This window comes from Dermacentor albipictus, chromosome 1 (genome assembly GCF_038994185.2).
Source record: "Dermacentor albipictus isolate Rhodes 1998 colony chromosome 1, USDA_Dalb.pri_finalv2, whole genome shotgun sequence".
Lineage (NCBI taxonomy): Eukaryota > Metazoa > Arthropoda > Arachnida > Ixodida > Ixodidae > Dermacentor > Dermacentor albipictus.
This window is the reverse complement of record NC_091821.1, coordinates 379,232,559-379,251,451: the sequence shown is the minus strand read 5'-3', so window position 1 is coordinate 379,251,451 and position 18,893 is coordinate 379,232,559. Positions and strand designations below refer to the sequence as shown.

The following is an 18,893-nucleotide window of genomic DNA, read 5'->3' as shown; positions in this document are numbered from 1 at the left end:
AACGGGCATGTCCCATTGTGACACGAGAGGTATAGAATCCCTAAATGTTGCTTGATATGTGTCGTTCTTTTCTGCGCCTGCGCCTCTTATCACCATTCTGCCTTCGATAGCCACCATACATCGCCTTCGTCTTTGTGACATCACTGCGTAATGCATCTCACGCTGTCCAAGAACCCGGTTTAGAGTTTGCATTTCGACATAGCTTGTTAGCGACGTAGTGAATAAATATTTAAAAAAATGCATTACAGTAAATTTGCGACATTTGCTGTGAATAAACATAAACATACTCCATGAGCTTACGCGTTGCGTAGCATGAAATGAAGCATTTGTACGCCTCGTCGTTAGTTGTTACATCATTTAATTAACCGCTTCACATATATTTCAACATGTGCATTGGATCTGCATAGTTTTTTCCCTTTCAATTGTGTACATGAGTTCCTGCACTTAGAAGGAAATTTATTTAATGGCCGTTCAGCAGTTGTAACATTGTAACTATAGTGCTTGTTTTGCATTAAGAGAAAGAACTGCGTAAATACGGGATAACAGTCCTAAGGCTTCATGTACGATCGACGAGAACTTATGCTGTTTGCATGTAAAGGTGGTACTTCTATAGGTTAAAAGCACGCAAACTCGCAAAACACGCTGCCCACTCGCACAATTCAATGCGAGGAACTTGTGGATGACAGCCGAATGGCGTTTCGCTCAAATCGTTTTTTATTTATATATTTTTTTTTGGGGGGGGGAGCTCTTACAAACAGTTTGTGTGCTTTGATAACTTAAACTTCCTGTATACTGCGAAGACGATCTCGGTGTGTGTATTTTCTTAAACTTTTTTTTTTTTACCCGACAAGAAATGTATTTTTATCGTTATCGTAATCTTGCCTTGATGGTCTAACAATACCGCAACAACATTTCTGTGTATCTTACCTTATGTAATGCCTGCCGGCGCTTAAGTTATAAAAAAATGAAATTTATTTGTCAGACGGCAATGGCTGGTGCGCCTATAGTATATATCCAGCAATCAAGCTTCGTTATTTGTGTTTGTAACAGGAATCGTGACCGCACAAGGTAAATGCGCGCGCTTTGCCTCATGGCGACCTGAGATCCTTTCATCTGGCCTGTTCTTTCATCTGGCCGGCTCAGCTTGTTTCTTCATTTCTGTGTGGCGCTGTACCACTTTTAGAATGCAATACCAACTCGACCAATCCTCAACCCTAGCGACCTGAAATCGCTTCAGTAGCGCGGCACTCCTCCGACGTTTCGGCGCACGAGGGACTCTCCAAGAGATTCCTCCTTGCGCCGCCGCTGGGACGCGGAGTTGGCTCCCGCTTTTGCACAGCGTGCACTTGGATTTCTACATTTAAATACGCCCCACGTTCACTCGTTGCGCCATGCACACGCTCTAGCTTCGAAAGGCGCGTTCATGAAACAGCCCTTTCTCGCAGGACATTTGAAGTAGCGACTTCGTCTGTCTCAGGCGTTCGGAACATTTAGCTATAACTTTAAGAGCAATTTCTTCTTCTATTTCACATATAAGATACAACATCGCAATACATTTTTTTTTACTTTAGTAACTTGAGATCAGCATTCAGTGTGTCTTTTAAACTAAAATTATTCGCGTGTGGGCACACAGCCTCGCAAAATTAACCCCGTTCGACTGATCGAAAGCAGCGCGATAAAACTGCGCTGGGAAAGCATTTATGCTGCTATCGACATCACAGCTATGAGCTCGTTGTTCCTATCGAGCGAATGTACGACGCTTTGGAGACGTCCTGGCTTCCTTATTTTTGCGTTTGAAGCCGTGTTGCTTGTGTGGAGTGGTTCCGCAGATAAATGCCGTAAGCCGTGGCTGCACGCACATCCTCAATCTAGCGCCATCAACGTATGTGTATGAAGGCGTGACCATTAGTTCCATCAGTTAAGCGTTCAGTTTGAAACTTTGCACTATAGCTGAATAAACCAGAGGACGACTGTTGTTGCAACTATTGCATGAATGTGCAACGAAAGTTCATTCACGCACAAGACAACAGACCTGCGTAGTGGGGAGAAACAAGATATACAAAGGAGACCCAAGAGTAATGAGAATTATGTACATTTATTTAGTTCGCATATTTTACTAGCATTCCAAAACGGACGCAATGAACTTATCTCATTATTTTACTCGTCGTTCAAAACTGTTCAGCAACGCTTGTAATTTTAACGAGTTATTTATCCTCAGTGCTTCCGTCGTTTTCTTTTTTATCTCCTGCACATCTTGAAGAAAACGCTTTCCTTTAAGCTTTCGTTTCAGTCTAGGAGGTAAGAAGCCGCGAGGTGCAAGATACGTGGGGATAGAGACGGTGACCTACAGGGCAGCTTTGTCATCAAATTTTAGTACGGGAAGTGCCGCACGCTCGACACTGTGTTGGGCGACAGCGTGGGTTGTCGTGGTGCACACTCAACCCAACCGAGTTCCACATAACTGGCGCGTTTTCTTCCATCTGCATCAAGCAACTGCCTGGGAACATTACGTAAAAATGCTGTTTGACTGTCTGACCGTGCGGTAGAAATTGAAGCCTTTTACGCGCATGCGCATTGTTTATTTAAAAAATGTCGTTAATTTCGAGTGTCCTCTCGTATATAACAGTACAAAGAAATCTGTGATCACAGTTCTTTCTCGGGGTATAAGTGAGGGCTACGTATATACGTAGCCCTCTCGTACGTAGCCCTGCGTACGAGGGCAGTTTCTACGTATATACGAGTTCGTATATAATACGGGAAGAAAAAGTGGTTTACCTTTTGTTTTAACAATGAAATTTAACTCTTCCTTCAAAACGAATGAGATATTAAATTTGTCGAATGAGGCTGCCCCCAAAATGCAAGCAATGATGGGATTCTTCGCGGACACTTTGGCTTGCTAAAAAGGCAGCATAGCTGACCGCAGACAGAGGCGATAACGCCCAATTGTGGTTGTCTGATTTGTGCTCGTCCGTCGCTAGAAATTTGAAGGAAGTAAAACCTCTAGCGGAGTGCACATTTGCATGTGTTAGGACTCCCCTCGATCCTCAACATGAAAGCAGAAATATTAACTTCAAATTTTAAAATAATATAGCCTGAAAATTTATGTTAACGATGAGTATTCATTTAATCTCATGTTTAGATGAATAAAAGATCAATTTAAGTATTCTTCCATTTTTACGTACTGCCGCTCGATTCATGGCCGATACCCATACTCATAGGCGCCAAACCAAACCAAGTGAGCGAGGGCGCCTGCGTATGTGAGCCTTCGGCTGTACAGCGTCGCGTTTTTTTTATTTATTTTTTATTTTTTTATGTGGTCTCTTGGGATCTCGGCGTATTTTTGCGTTCCTGCTGCACTCCGACACGGAATTTCCGCACTGTTGGACCCTGGCAAGGTGAGTGAGTGAGTGAGTGAGTGAGTGAGTGAGTGAGTGAGTGAGTGAGTGAGTGACGAAACTTTCTTGTGAACGCCTGCAGAACGGTTAGCCTTCCCCTGTTAGGGAGGCGTTACCGTGACGCGGCCATGACGTCTTCGCGGCGTGTGGCGCCTCTACTTCGGCCACGGCCGCACTATTCCCTTTGGTCGACCGCGCCTGCCCCTCTTTTGGGGTGGCAGCCTCTCTCCGGTTTCGCTCGGTCGTTGCCTTTCGAGGGCCGCCGAGAACTGCTGGACGGCCTGGGTTTGGACGTCTTGGTCGTAGGACCTCGTTGCGGCCTCGAGCCGCGGCGGGATCGTTGTTATCGTTGCAGCTTCATGCGGATTCTTAGCACAGTCCCAAGGTGAGAAATTTTGCTTGACAGTCTGCGCTGCGTTTCAAGCAATCTAGGCTTAGGGCACGGCACCGACCGTTGTGACGCAGTTGGCGAAAAACAGCTCGGCCGTTGTGGCGAGTTAGTTTGGCGTGTATACTCAATCCTACTGGGACATGTTTGCGACGCTTTCTATGGTCCCCGACATTACTGTGACTTATTTCGGTTATACTTATTTGTTAGGCGCGCTCGCCGTACCGGACGTTGTGACGCAGTTAGCGAAAGACAGCTCGGCCATTGTGGCGCTGTTAGTCAGGCGTATACTGAATCTTACTGGGACATGTTTGTTACACTTTCTATGGGCCCCAACACTGTTGTAATTTATTTCGGTACTTTTTAGGGATCTCTTTGGGCACGCTGACCGCACAGGACGTTGTGATGCAGTTAGCGACAGACATGTCGTAGAGAAAGGCAACGCGGGCGCTGTGGCGCAGTTGAACGTTGGTTAGTTTCGCGTTGACTGAATCGTACGTGGCCACGTTTTTGACGTTTCTTTATGCCCCACCACCCACCCACCGATCAGCAACCTATACTTTCTTTCGGTACTAATGCTTGTCGAAAACGCGACGAGCGATTGCCAAGAGTGATAACGGAGTGTGTTGCTTGCGCCGGCAGAACGCACAAAAGATATCGCCGAGGAGCTAAAAAACCAGGAATTTGAAAGTCAAAAATTCTCTATTCTGAACGACTGAAAACAGGCTTTGCACCCACGCATTTGCCTTGAGTGCGGAGTAGAAGGCATTCAGCGAGCGTCTAGCTCTGTTCGTGTTATGGCCACCTATAGTGTACGTCGAGTATACCATCGCGCGGCTTAGGCCAAGTTGTGTCGACAAAGTGCAGTTGCCCATGCATTTGTGATATTAAAGTGCAGTAATTAAGACCCAGGAAAGGCGGAATGCTTAAAAATCAGATGTTTTCGTCATGTTTTTATGTATGAAATTGCTTGGGATGAGTCGGGTATTTTTCTACGCTTTGTTTGTAAAAGCGAATTGCTTTTGTTCGTAATGTCGGCCATTCACCACTCTCGCACGTTTCGCCTCCACACGCACCTTTCCTATAAGGTCTAAATACCAAAATGACCCATGCTTGTAATTTACTTTTTTCAGCTGATGTCGTCCAGTGGAGCTTCATACGGGAACTATACTGTTGTTCATCTGGTGCCACAACATTGGATGAACGCACCAAAAAGCCCGGAACGATCATTTATATGGAGCAAACTAAACATTTCATCATTTCTCAAGGCGTCTTGCGTTTAGTTTATGAAATTGCACGTTGTGCAGATGACATATTCGATGGATGCTTGTAAGGATCGCTCGCCATCACATTTATTTTACTGAATAAACGAAAAAGAAATTTCTCAGCAAGAAAGCGCGAAGTTGAGCAGAAAAAAAAAGAAAGAAAGAAAGAAAAGAAGGAAAAAAGAAAAAGAAGAAAACAAATGCCGCGCCGATCAGCGCAGCCAGCTAACGTTCAAAACGCGCGCGCCCTGAACCGGTAATGTGGTTCAGGTTTCCGTACCAACTGCTTGGTGCGCTACAGTCTATTCGGCCGTTGGGCTCTTGGGTACCGCTAAGGCGTCGTAATACAAAGCTAACGTGGGGACGGCGAGAGGCCCCTGTCTGCAGGAGCTATATACCACTTTTGTAGAATGACGCCATGCCGGATTCTGTCACAGCAAAAGTATACACGAAAAATATGCGGATCCCTCGCATTGTGGAAATCAATGTAAGCGAAGCTTTCTGTGCTGTTTGCGTTGGCTGACGATAATTAGCGGTGATGATGACGCCGAATGTTTAATTTATTCAACGTTTAGTCCTGCACGAGAGCGGTGAGTTGACGTTAACCGTTACTTCGCGTGCACCACTGCTGTTTGTCTGCGTAGTGCACAGAACACACAGGGGATGTGTTTGCTCGAGGCGTTGTGCGCGGCACTTCGTAACCTCTGAGAGGGTTGAACATTTTCATTGCCTCACATGGCACATCGCATCGTGGCAGAAGTGCAATACTTTAATTGAATTATGGGGCTGTCAGTGCCAAAACCAGAATTGCAACTGTCAAGCGGCTAATATGGCGACGCGTAGGGAGCGCCAGAGGGCATTGTGCACGTTCGATGCGGTGCAAAGGTCCAAGCGAGTTTGTCGCGTCGTCTTTTTTCTCTGACTCGTTCCTGTCATGTAGACACACGTTATAAACCGCCCCCCGACGCGGTGTGCCAGACAGCAGCAGCAGAAGCAGTGCGAAAGTCCAAGGAAGAGCCAAATAAAGCTTCGCTTTAAGAAGAGAGAAGCAAATTGAGAAGCATGGCATGCTACAATATCGTCTGTACTGGCGTAGAAATCCTGCGCGGTCATCTAGCACAGACGAAACAGGACCACTATAACGCTAGAGCATGCGCTCGGAACAGCATGTCGCAGCCGCCGTTGCCTGGCACCTCATCCTTGGCTCAAGAAACGTGGCTGCTGTCGCCTAAAGGCCTTTAGACGAGTGTCGCAGATCATTGCGGCGGAGCTGTAGCTGTGGCTCACCAGTCTGAAAAACGGATGGCTGGCCATGTGTGCGCTGCGCACTCTGTTTTAAATACACTGAAAGACTAGTGAATCAAAGATGCTGCACTTCACTGCTATAGTTATTGTGGAATACGGATCAACGCTCGACAAGGCCGCGTAGCGGTCGAGTTCACAGTTGAAGTCGGTACATTGAGCGTCGTATTTTGCACATTTGCGTTATATGTACCTTATCGCCAGAATTGGACAAGTAGGCACGCTGCTCGCATAGCGGCATTGTTGGTTGCATGATATATCTGAAACTTCAGGATAGGAATGCTGGGGAAACATCACAAACCATACAAGAACACTCCTGGGGCAGGCGACCGACCATTATAGAGCCTGCGTAAGTCTATCGGTAGTGCACAATGGCAGCCGAAAACCTTCGTCGCCTGACTGCGTTGTCGGCTTTGCGCAAGTCCCCTCCACTTTTCACCGTTACAGAAGGAAGCAGAGTTATTCTTCGACGTGGCATTATCACCGTTCTCGTGCCGCGGATGCGCCTTTTTTATTCTCTCGTTCGTTCTTTTCATTTCGACATTCTTGCAAACGCGAGCCAGCAATGCGGCGACCGTTTCCTCGCGCAGCCCGTGCATTGCCAAGGCCAGCTGGCACGACGCTCGAAATATATTTAGATACGATGGCGAACGCTGTTCGTGGCCATCGTAAGGGATGCTGCACTAAACTGTCCAGCCGTTCGGGATATCGCCATCCCATTTGGCATTCGCGCCGTAAAGGGGTGCATGCTATTTTCGGCCTGCGTTTCATCACGATGAGGTTGCGTGGACGGGTGCTTGCATGCGCGCTTTCCTTAACGCGGAGACTTACGCCAACAATGAACGCCGCTAACGCCCCCTCCGTTTGAATGAGCCAAGAAGAGCCGCAGCTATATTTAGACACCTTGAGTGGCGTCGAGTATTGGCATTCTTGTTGCGTGAGGCGGTAGTCGATTTCTGTGAGAATACTGGGAGCATCGAACGCGTGCCTTCTGTTCATGTAACTTCTATAGGGACTCACTAATACCACAGTTATGTCGATTTACGTCAATTGTTCGACGCTTTGTTATTATTTTGTAATGTTCTCCGAGCTAAAAGTCTAAATTTGTAATAAATGAAAAAAGCGAAAAGCAGCAGGCACAGATCAAGAGCAGCCTCAGTGTGAAGTCAACCTTTCAGGACCACAAGGATTTACAAACGTAATGCAAGGTTTCTTGCAACTTTATTATTGGTTTACAATCTTATAAAAATACTGCTACATAACATTGCAGATCGAGTCTCTCTCATATATATCCACACTAAACGTGGTTACTGTCACACCAAACATTAAACTCAATTGATATATATATATATATATATATATATATATATATATATATATATATATATATATATATATATATATATATATATATATATCGGACGCTATCTTGAAAGTACTCTGCGGCGGGTGCAAAGTCTAGGCGTGCCGAGGGCATACGACTTCGTGTGCACTGTTTTCTTGCCGCTTCGCGTTGAAGCGAGATGCAGCACGAAGGGCTATTCGCTCACTGCTGCTGCCGCTCTACCTCACGCCATCCTTATGACAGCGAGTGTACGGGGTCATCAAGTGGCATCAGTTTATGTTTGCCTGTGGGCGGTGCGACACTGTGGTGTTAATTCCGTTACTGAGCGAATGTTTACAATGTTATACTGCCGATAAAAGTACTATCCTTACTTCGTATAGCTTTTTAGCACTTCTGTTGATCGGTGTCCTTCGTTTTATTTCTTCAATGCTTCATCCCGACCAGACGGGCTTCCGTTGAACCCTCGATTTCATTTCGTATAGCTGTCTAATAATTTGCTGTCGCAATCTATGCATTGCCTTCCCCGTGAAAGTGTGACTTCCTTTTTGTCATATGTAGCTCTATGGCTTAAACCTACGACCGCGTGCAACTATGTAGCTTCGTAGCGCCGCGTGCATTTTGTGCAGAGCACGTCTCTCGCCTTCCTCTTGGAGGCCGAGAAACGTGCGAGAGTCAAGCAGGGCGCGCCCTTTGCGAAACGCGCTTCTTCCTTGTCGGAACACGATTTTAGCGAGCGGAGAGAGCCTTCCTCCTCCGACGATAGCGAGCTATTGCCCATCTTTCGATTCTGCTGCCCATCTATCGTGCACGCGACATCGCACGTAGCAGTGTACGACCGCTGCTGCGCGCCTACACAGGCTGGCCGACGTGACCACTCGCCTCGTATTGGAACCTGTTCACGGAGTGCGGTTGACGCGTGGCTCCCATTGTCGTCGCAGGAGATAAGGCTTTCTGATGAACGACGTGATGCGCCGCTAATCGCGCCTTTTTGGTGACATTGCCGCGGGCTGTGCACTTACACTGGGGCGCGACTTAAGCGTAGGTGAATGTTTATGGAGACTCTCACCTCGTATAGTCGAACGCCTCGTGAGGGCGATGCGCGGGTTCGTCAGGCGGTGGTTCTTCACGGTCAAGACTGTATTAACATGCCGTCATCAGCATGCCACGTGTGGACTTCAGGTACGTGGAACAGTCGCTCTTTTTGCATGACGGTGCTTCGGAAGCTTCATCGCTGCAGTTGCAGATGAAGTCGCATGCATAGTGTGTATTTTAGGCGGGGGCGATGGGCGTGACCAAAGTTAAGGCCTGCCCCACCCTGAATTTTTTTTCTTTATATGTGTTAACCTAGATAGCATTCATAGTTAGGCCATTTATTTTCATCGGGATTTGGTTTTAAGCGAACTTGGTCAGCATTTGCACAACAAATTGGAAAGAGGGGTAACAGAGAAAGTGGCGAGATAATAATAATAATAATAATAATAATAATAATAATAATAATAATAATAATAATAATAATAATAATAATAATAATAATATGATGGTGATGGTGATGGTGATGGTGATGATGATGATGAAGAAGAAGAAGTAGTAGTACAGGTTCGACACGGAATTCAGCGGTAGTAATTTCACATGAGTACATAGTAAAAAAAAGGGGGGGGGGGCATTTTATATATACGTTTACGAAATCGCTTGCGGTAGCGGTAAGCTTAAGCGGAAAGTTTACATGGGAATCTCCCAACAATCCCATGGCAACGTAAAAAATAAGAGAACGTGTTGTTCGGAATACTCTTAACCAACATTGAAGTTTGTTACTCGAAGGGGAAGGCTAAAGCCTACCGACTGGCGAGGACATATCTTTATTTAAATAATCAACTGTTTTTAGTAGACGCTCATGAAAATCGAAAAACACTTATGTATCTACAGCACGTCTAACCCATGTACGCCTGAGCAGAAACTGAATTTCTTCGTAATTCAGATGCACATACTGGAATTGACGTGTGCACTGGAAAGATTGCAAAGACAAGTTTGTACTGTATAGTCCTCAATTTCAATTTACATTCATAGTCAGGGAAGAAAATTGGCTTTATCGCGGAATGTTTGGTCCGCGTACTTGGTCCGCGTAGGGGAGTGCGTGACCGGCTTTCTGTTAAAACCGTCCAACTCCTCCTTCAAGCAAGGATAAACTGCAGCTCCACTGAGAGGTTGATTCTCCTACCTGAAAGATAGTATTGCTTCAGTGCGAATGCCTATAATAAACTGCACGTATTATAAAGCATAACCACATGCTCGAGTGGTTGACGATTTTCCGTGGCGTCCTTTTCGAAGGTTTAATGATATATGGCATGCTTCCTACCTTCTTTCCGAACATAGAGTTCTCGTAAATTGCTTAGCGTGCGTAACAACACATGTTTCATGTTCGCAACTTTGTTGCGTATCTCGAAGGGTGGGTACAGCTACGATTTTAGCGACATGTTCTCTATTCCAGAAAGCTTTAGTCATCAGTTTTTTATTTGCTGTGCTTAGGGTGTGCGTTCTCATTGACTAAAATGTATAATTCTTCGAGCTTATTAAGTGCTCGTAACGTGACTGCACTAAGAGACATCCATAAACAAATTCTCGTGTTGCTCTTCATTATTGATATAGCAATTACTGGACACCCCAGGTGCATTTCCGCCGTTACCCTAATGTTCCGTATAAAGACAAACCGCCGTATGCTGTGTGTGCGTGCGTGTGCGTGCGTGTGTGTGTGCCCACACGCGCACACACACACTCACACGCACGCACACGCACATGCGCACGTACACACACACGTACACGCACGCACACACACACACACAGAAGGAGAGAGAGAGAGATATTTAAGTGTGCCCTTATTATCTATGAATTCGTAGGCGACGTTAAACATCAGCTGCTGCCTAGAGGACGTGTTCGAATAGGTCTGCTTCTGCAGCTACGCAGTACTGAGTCCGCTTTGTCACATCCTCAGTGGCCTTCTCGATGACCGACGCTGGAATTCTGCGGCAGACATCCGTTATCCTTGCCTTGAGCTAATCAGACGCCCGTGTCGAGCACGCAAGCACAATCTTTCACATAACCCTAAAGAAAGAAATCGAGTGGAGAGACGGGTCAGGTGACATAGCCGGCCAATTTATAGGCCCGTGCCTTCCAATCGCACGAAAAGTCGCATCCAGCCGGTTTCACGCTCGCCTGCTGCTGTGTGCTGGTGCTCCATCTTGCTGATACCACAGAAGTGGAAGACGTGACAGCGGGACTTTGCTGAGGAACTCATCCACCACTCCTTCAGAATTTCGTCTACGTAACGCTGTCCAGTCAGTATGTGATCGAAGAAGATGGGACCGATTATAGCACCGGCGTAAATACCGCACTACACATTGAACAACCACTGGTACTGGTGCCGATTGTGCTTTACCCAGTGTGAATTGGAGTCACTTCAATAGTGTGCATTATGCGAATCTACACGTGCATTTCTGCGAAAACTGGCTTCATCTGTGCACGTGATGTTACTCAAAAAGTCCGGTGCTTCATCAGCTTTTGTGGTGACCCAATTCCGGAAATCTAGACGATTCTACAGGTCCCTATCTTCCAAGCATTGGTGGTGGTTAAGGTGGTACGGGTAGAAGGCCGTCATTTAGAATCCTCCAAACTGATGACTTGGAAATTGGCACCTGGGCGGCCACGTCCCGCACGCTAGCATGGGTGTTTGAGGCAATAAAACTTAGAACATCGGTGCGTAGGCTAGGACTCAAAGATGGAGGTGTCAGCCGCTGTTTCTTGAAGCTGCCGGTTTGTCTCAGGCTTTCATAATTTCTGACCATAGTTGATGCGTTTGGTTTACCGCCGCACTTCCATGACTGACACATATTTGCGGCCTTCCTCTTGTTGCCATTTGCAGCTTCGAAAGCAAGGATCATGTTTATCTTCTGCTTATTAGAGAAAGACATGGTGGCGACTAGGGCGAAACAAAACTCACCTTTAAATCTCTGCACTGACGTTGTCAATTCGCTTTTGTGGTGATAAATTTTGTGGCGAAAAAAAAAATAATAAACCCGTCCGTGCACTTTATCTACTCTACGACAACTATGATAGCTTGTTTCCAAATAATACCAAACGCAACGTGTTGCTTCAGCCGGAGCGCGGCAGATAGGGAACTAGATCGATCACGATGTTTTTTCTTTATTTCATTTAACTCAGAGAGATCTTGTTCGAGGGCGCTGCTTTAAGATGCGGGTGGCAGCGCAGTCACATGGTATTCTCAATATTTCGCGTGGTTTATTTATCAGTTTGAAAAATATAAGTACGCAGTTAGTATGCCACTGAAAATACCGCATTTAGATGTCCCTTGGCTGTACCTAGGAATACCTCATTGACACTTTGAAGATTAGGATAGCAGGTGTCGAGTTAGATATATAATTACAATTACCTAATTAAATTTCAGTAGCAAAAAATTACTGCCATCTACACTACAGCACTGGAAGCAATATGTACTAAGTTTTCTTCGAGTAACCCATTGCTTCTTTCTTTTTAAATCTCGGTGCACGATAGTTACTTAGGACACCCTGCATGTATTTATGACCTCTGCGTGCAAGTAACGATGTTTGCATCCCTAATAGATGTTGTAAATTGTTATAAATATATTTCGTGAGTCGTTAGCATTGCCTACTAGAAAGAAAAGCAATACTGAGACACATCATTCACGCGCATTTCACACGCCGTTGACAAAAGACTCCGCCGAAGGGGTCACTGTAGTTTATAGGTTTTTTCAGTTTAAAAAAGAAAGCACTCAAAACAATTTGAAGGGAAGTGAATTTACGGCCACATATTGGTTCTCTAGACATAGGCTATCCATACTTGTGTAAATAATTGTTAATTGGCTACCTCCTCCTCTTAAAAAAAGTTTAATAATATTTGTCCTGTGTATATATTTAAATATGTTGTGTATGTGCATGGTGTTTACAGTATAAATTTAAAATAATGTTTCAGTGAGAAAATACGGATGATGGAGCCGCCGCTGGTGCTTCCGATGCGCTTGTCCTCCTATTGTGAGGATTTGCAGGAGTAAAGCGAAAGTACGAATTAAAAGCCGTGCTCGTCCGCGCCAACAATGATGCAGTAAACTATTAGCCGCAATAAAATTTTAAGTTATAAGGTAGAGGCAATTCAAAAGAAACCTCAAATGATGTGGGTGACAAAACCCTGGTAATGATACCTTAGGTGTGTTTGTGAGGGAGAGGGTGAGGATGGGCTTCGGCATCGCTGCGGGGGTGGGGCAGGCTTTGCCACCCAACCCCCACACTCCCAGGAAAACTCCGGAGGGGGCTCGCTGCATGTGGCCCCGTGAATTGCGCTCTCTGTATGCAGCCCGTATTTCAAAGCTACCATTTGTTTTGACGTTGGAGGGCCCAGACGCTGCCGAAGCGCGAAAGCGTTTTGATTGCTACGCATCAGATGGCGCCACGGGATTTAACGGTCCAGGTGGGGAAGGTTTTTTCGCAGTAATATTAAAATTAAACCTAGCGGTTTCTTTTTTACGGGCGTATACGCTTGTATTCAAATGCGCCAATCTTAAACTCCTTGCTGCTACGATTTGCGATGTCGCGTTCATATGGCCCATATATGACGGAACAGCGTCACATGGTCCGCTCGCCGCGTCGCTTGTCGCCGTCGCTTGAATATTGCGTGCATGTGGTTGCCGCTGTATGCTTGAACGAGGCGCCGAGTCATGTCGCCACATTGCTTCAATTCTGGTCCTTGTGTACTGGTATGCATATGCGCTCATCAGCCACGTACAGCCAGAATTTATATCAGAGAAGCCCCAAGCCTCCAGTGGTTCGAATAAACTTTCTTACACACACACACGCGCGCGCACACACGCACGCACACACACACACACACACACACACACACACACACGCACGCACGCATATATATATATATATATATATATATATATATATATATATATATATATATATGTTTGTGTGTGTGTGTGTGTAACGTCATTATATAATATAGGTGTTCGGGATGGCATAATTAATGTTCTGTACGCCTCATAGTGGAACACTAAATTATATCTAGTCATTCACAAACGCTTCGCGTTTGCCTCTTCTCGTGTGTTTGAAGTGCTTTGGTATATTTCGACATCAATGACGTCTAGCTGATTTTATATAGGCAAGTAATTATGTGAAGGAGCGTCAAACGTTGATCAAATAGTCGTGTGCCGCACGTGCTTCGTCTTTCTTTTAAAAACAAATTCGTTCTCAACGTTCCGCACAAAAGCGAAATGTCCCGCAGGTTAGCGGAGAGAGAGAGAGAAAGGCAAAGGAAAGACAGGGAGGTTAACCAGAGATTATCTCCGGTTGGCTACCCTGTAATGGGGGAGGGGCAAGGGGATGCGATAGGTGAGAGAGAGAACTAAAAAAAAAAACACGAGAACTACACACACAGGCACGTACACAAAAACTGTTTCTGCGGGCACTGTCACGCAGCCTGCAAAGGCGTTCCTAGTGTTATGTAGTGTCACCGTGCAATTCTGCGTCACACAGTGAAGTCACAATCTGTCAGAAAGTCCAGTGCCTTTTAAATACCGCAGCAGCGCCTTCATAGCCGATCGCGCTGATGTTCGCGTAGGCCAGTATCCAAGGATCTTGTTTTCTGTCAGTGGGCGCTTGTCCAGTTTGTCTAGGGTGGCTGAGAGGACTGCTCTTTGCGGGTTGAAACGAGAGCACTCACAAAGAAGGTGCGCGATTGTTTCATTGCACCCGCAAAAGTCGCAAAGTGGGCTGTTGGACATTCCGATAAGAAAGGAGTACGCAGTTGAAAATGCCACTCCAAGCCATAGACGAACTAGAAGCGTGCAGTCGCGTCGTGGAAGCTCGGGCGGAATACGGAGTTGTAAATTAGGGTCCAGGGTGTGAAGTCGTGCACTTGTGAAAGCGGATGAATTCCACTGAGCTAATGTCAGGTCGTTCGCCAGTACGGCAAGTGTTTTCGCTGCGTCGGCTCTCGAAAGAGGAATGGCAACGCAGCTGACGCCGTCATGGGCAGATCGGGCAGCTGCGTCTGCTCGATCATTGCCGTGTATGCCACAGTGACTAGGCAACCACTGATATATGATATCGTGTCCTTCGTCAACTATGCGATGGTGTACTTCTCTGATCTCTGCGACGAGCTGTTCATGTGATCCGTGGCGCAGTGCTGAGAGTACACTCTGTAGGGCTGCCTTGGAATCACAGAAGACCGACCATGCATGGGGTGGTTCCTCCTGAATGAAATGAAGAGCCGCACGCAAGGCTACCAGTTCAGCAGCTGTTGTTGATGATACATGCGACGTTTTTAGCTGTATTTCGACGGATCTTGTTGGTATCACCACAGCAGCAGCTGAACTTGCAGATGTGACTGAGCCATCGATGTAAACGTGTACGCGCGCCCACTGTGCACCTCATGTAAAAGTTGTAATGTGGCCTGCTTAAGGGCAAACGACGGCATGTTAGCCTTCTTCGTGATTCCTGGGATGGTGAGGCGTACTTCAGGTCTGTGCAGGCACCATAAAGGTGAGGATGGTCTTGCTGCAGGCATATAGTTCAATGGCAATGAGGTGCCCGACTACCTTCTCACCACCTTGCCGCTCTACCCGCAGACAGGTTAGTGGAATTAACTGAATACGTTCCTGGCGCTCATTTCTATACCGAGAGCGGCAGCGGAAGCTCGGAAGCATCGCAGTAGAGCCACGCGTTGTGTTCAAGGTGAGCTCAGGGTTGGCGGAATGTACACTATATAGCGCTGTGATGGTACACTCTTCGTCGTTATACGCGAGCAACGTAATGCGCCTTCGTGTGCAGAGGGTGGAGCGCGTTGCGGTCAACATCTACCTCGTGCAATAATCTGCATACATTAGCGGCGTCGGGTTATCGGCCGCTGCGTGTGTAACAAAATAACATTCGGCTCCACTCCAGCGTGCAGGGACAGCTGCACGATATGCAGATGCATGTGTGTGAGGCGCACGTCTAATGATGCGCGTGGGTGTGAAGCATGGTCTTGTCGTGCAGTTCGTAAGCCCGAAAAACAACTTTTGCGGAACCGTGGCAAGGTATACGCGCTATGGGTGTGGTGCGGGTCACGACCAAATATGTTCTGGGATCTGTTATGGTTTCGGTGAGAAAATGCACTGAAAGTTATTATTTTTAAAATGTTCTTCGTGTTTCAGTTAAGTTGCGCGCTTGCGTCGCGATGTTTCGTTGTGGCAGTTGAATATATAATTATTTTGGTTCGTGATGTATTTTGAGGGCGTAAACAGCGTTCATACATAAGTGCATCAAAATGGAATGGCTAGTGAACAATGTCATATGCGTCGCTGTTAAGCAGGGGCCGTCTCTACAAAGGTTCGAAAGTTTGAAAGCTTATTTAACATAAATAAGGTACGCGATTGCGAAGTACACTTCTTGGGCCCAACAAATTTGTTAAAGGGTCCCTAAGTGCGCAAGTGCCCTCTGCAAGTGACCTTTGCTAATGATATCGACACGTGATACTTATTTGTTCTTTTTTCGGAGACTGTATTTCACCCGCTAACTTAACGTTGTCGCTCAGCGCAAGACGCACCTGCATGATTTGGAACTAATGCTAATCTTCATTCTATGTGTCGTGTATGTTCTCGCCGAATTTTGTGTGCTCAGATTGCAGGCGCGAGACGAATTATGTATATAGTGTGCTTTTTGGAAGGCACGCCGGCACCATCGATTACGCTGGAACGTTCGAAAACTCATGTATACAAGCCGACGCGCTTGACCCGCAGATCAGATTTTCGACCATCGACGAGTGCATGTGCTCAACGCTGTCATTGTGCTGAGTGTTATACGTCTAGTTGGGTACAGGTTCGGTCAGAGTTAGCTTCCTGATTTACGTCGTGCCGCTGTGGTTTTTCACCGTCACTACAACGTGACACTATTCCTAACGTCAGGATTGGCTGAAATTTTCTCCCTTAAGAATTGTAGCATAAGGCTTTTTTTTTTCTTTTTTTTTGAATGCGGGCCCTAACTTTAACAGCATATCCAAATTCTTCTTTGGCGACATCGCTTTTGACACCAGGTCCCGTATTCGCAAAAAGCTCTTTCGCTGGCATTGTTAGTAAGAGAAAATTTCAGCCAATCCTGATGCTGAACATATCCTATGATAAGGAGACCGCGGCCAATGGCAAAAAGTACTTCGGAACAAAAATGTTTTGTGCATTCGCCGCCATTTCTTTATTTTTCTATTAAAACAGTCGGATAGTAGCATGCACTGAAGTGCTAATTGCGACTCATTATTGCTATGAGGTCAATTTTTGATGGCAGACTACATTCACGTACTCTAAGGAGCCACAACTGTACGGTTAAGAGGCCAGAATTACGAAGTCAAGAAATATCAATCCACGTATAGATCCTGCCACTCCTAGCCGTATGTCGTTTCACAATAAGCTGGTACAGAAGTGGAATCTGCGGTTTAAGTGGAGCAATAATATCTCGATCTTTCGAATGCGCCAGAACGTCGTCATCACAGTTTCGAGCAGTTCCGAGCGCTTTCGAGCACACCTGGTAGCTTCCAGTCATGTATGAACGGAAAAAATCCGAGGGTATCTAAGTATTCCGAGTTGTGAATGCGAAAGCATTAATGTCCCATTGAACGCTGCTGAGCGGTCCTTCGAGTTATCAACTCCTCGCGGGCAAGCGAGCGCGTTGAGACGCTTGGCGCATTTTGATTTGGCTTTACCGAGGCGCAGTTGGAACGTAGGCGAGAGCTTGCGCGGACAAGGAACGTGCGCATAACATGGGCTTCCGAGAGGGAGAGCGAGACTGACGTGGCGTCGCGGTGATGCGCCCTCTCCCCTCACGCAACACCTGGCAAGCTACCGGGGCAGCAGGTGTTCCTTTTCTCCCGCTCTGCTCTGTCGAGACGCACCTCGTGACATGGCGTCGTAGCCAATGGGAACTCCGCTCGTGACGTGACGTCGCAGCCAATGGCAGTGCGAGTTTGGGTACCGTTTCGCTGCTACAGGCGCCGGCTTTTTCGCTCAGTGGGCCATTTGACGCTTCCGCATCAATAAACTATAGGAGGGAGCATTGACTCGCCGTAGTGGCTTAGCGGCTATGGCGTTGCACTGCTAAGCACGAGGTCGCGGGATCGAACCCAACCGCAGCGGCCGCCCTTCGATGGAGGCGAAATGCAAAAATGCGCGTGTATACTGTGCATTGGTTGAACGTTAAAGAACCCTAGGTGGGTCAAAATTAATCCGGAGTACCTTACTACTTTGTTCCTCACAACCTGATCGTGAGCGCGCGCCTATAGCGCGGCACTGAAAGACGCTAACCCCCGTATGCAGAAATGCAACTTAAGTTGAAGCCCATGCTTGACTTGATCCGAGTGACGCCTATCGGGAACGCGCCGAAGGAAACGCAGTGAGCGTCTTTGGGCACGTTAACGCCAGGCGTCATCTAAATCAAGTCAAGCATGTGATTCGACTTAAGTTGCATTTCTGCATACGGGGGTAAATCTTGCCGCGACATGATCACGTGTTGGGCCGACTTTTCATGGCTTCACTTGTGCTGCGCAATGCTCCCTCCGTGTTCTTACCTTCGTGCATGCTTCCAGTCCAGTGCCACATTTGGTGTTGGTAATTTAGAGAGAAAGCTGCTAAATTTAGTCTTTCGTCACCTTAACAGCATTGCTTTGCTGGAGTCTCATTGACTTTCTTAGTGGCTTAGGTACGCAGTAAAAATGGGCCTGTGAAATTTCCTCAAAGCACTGTGGCTAAGTTCAATGGATCGCCGGCATTTCTTCCAAAGGGGAATATATTCACCTCCATTTGTCGCTACTCCTCAATATATACTGAACATTAGTGCGCCGTTACACCCGGGCGCATCGAAGCTCTCTTCTAGAAAAAGCAAGCTCTTGAAATCCTAAAGGGGTTTAGGGGATCGGCGGTTATTTTGATATCTCACATTCTGATCGCTGACTCGCTAACGCAGCAGATGACTTAAAGGGAAGCTGAAAGGTTTTCCAGAAAAAATGAGTGAACATCTGTACATAATGGTTTTCAACCCTCCGAATTCGAATATCGTATCGAAATTGAGCGAAAGAAAGCGCAAATAGATTTTATTTCGACGAAAAGTGCAGTAGCGGACACGCCCAGCTCGCGCGTCTCGTTT

At 46.5% G+C, this 18,893-nt stretch overlaps 1 protein-coding gene across 2 annotated transcripts in view; it reads left to right on the top strand.

The window, feature by feature from the left end:
• Nucleotides 1–18,893, top strand: part of LOC135900241 (growth/differentiation factor 11-like) — a 232,362-nt gene that overhangs the window by 1,180 nt on the left and 212,289 nt on the right. The gene's annotated exons all lie outside the window — the stretch shown is intronic.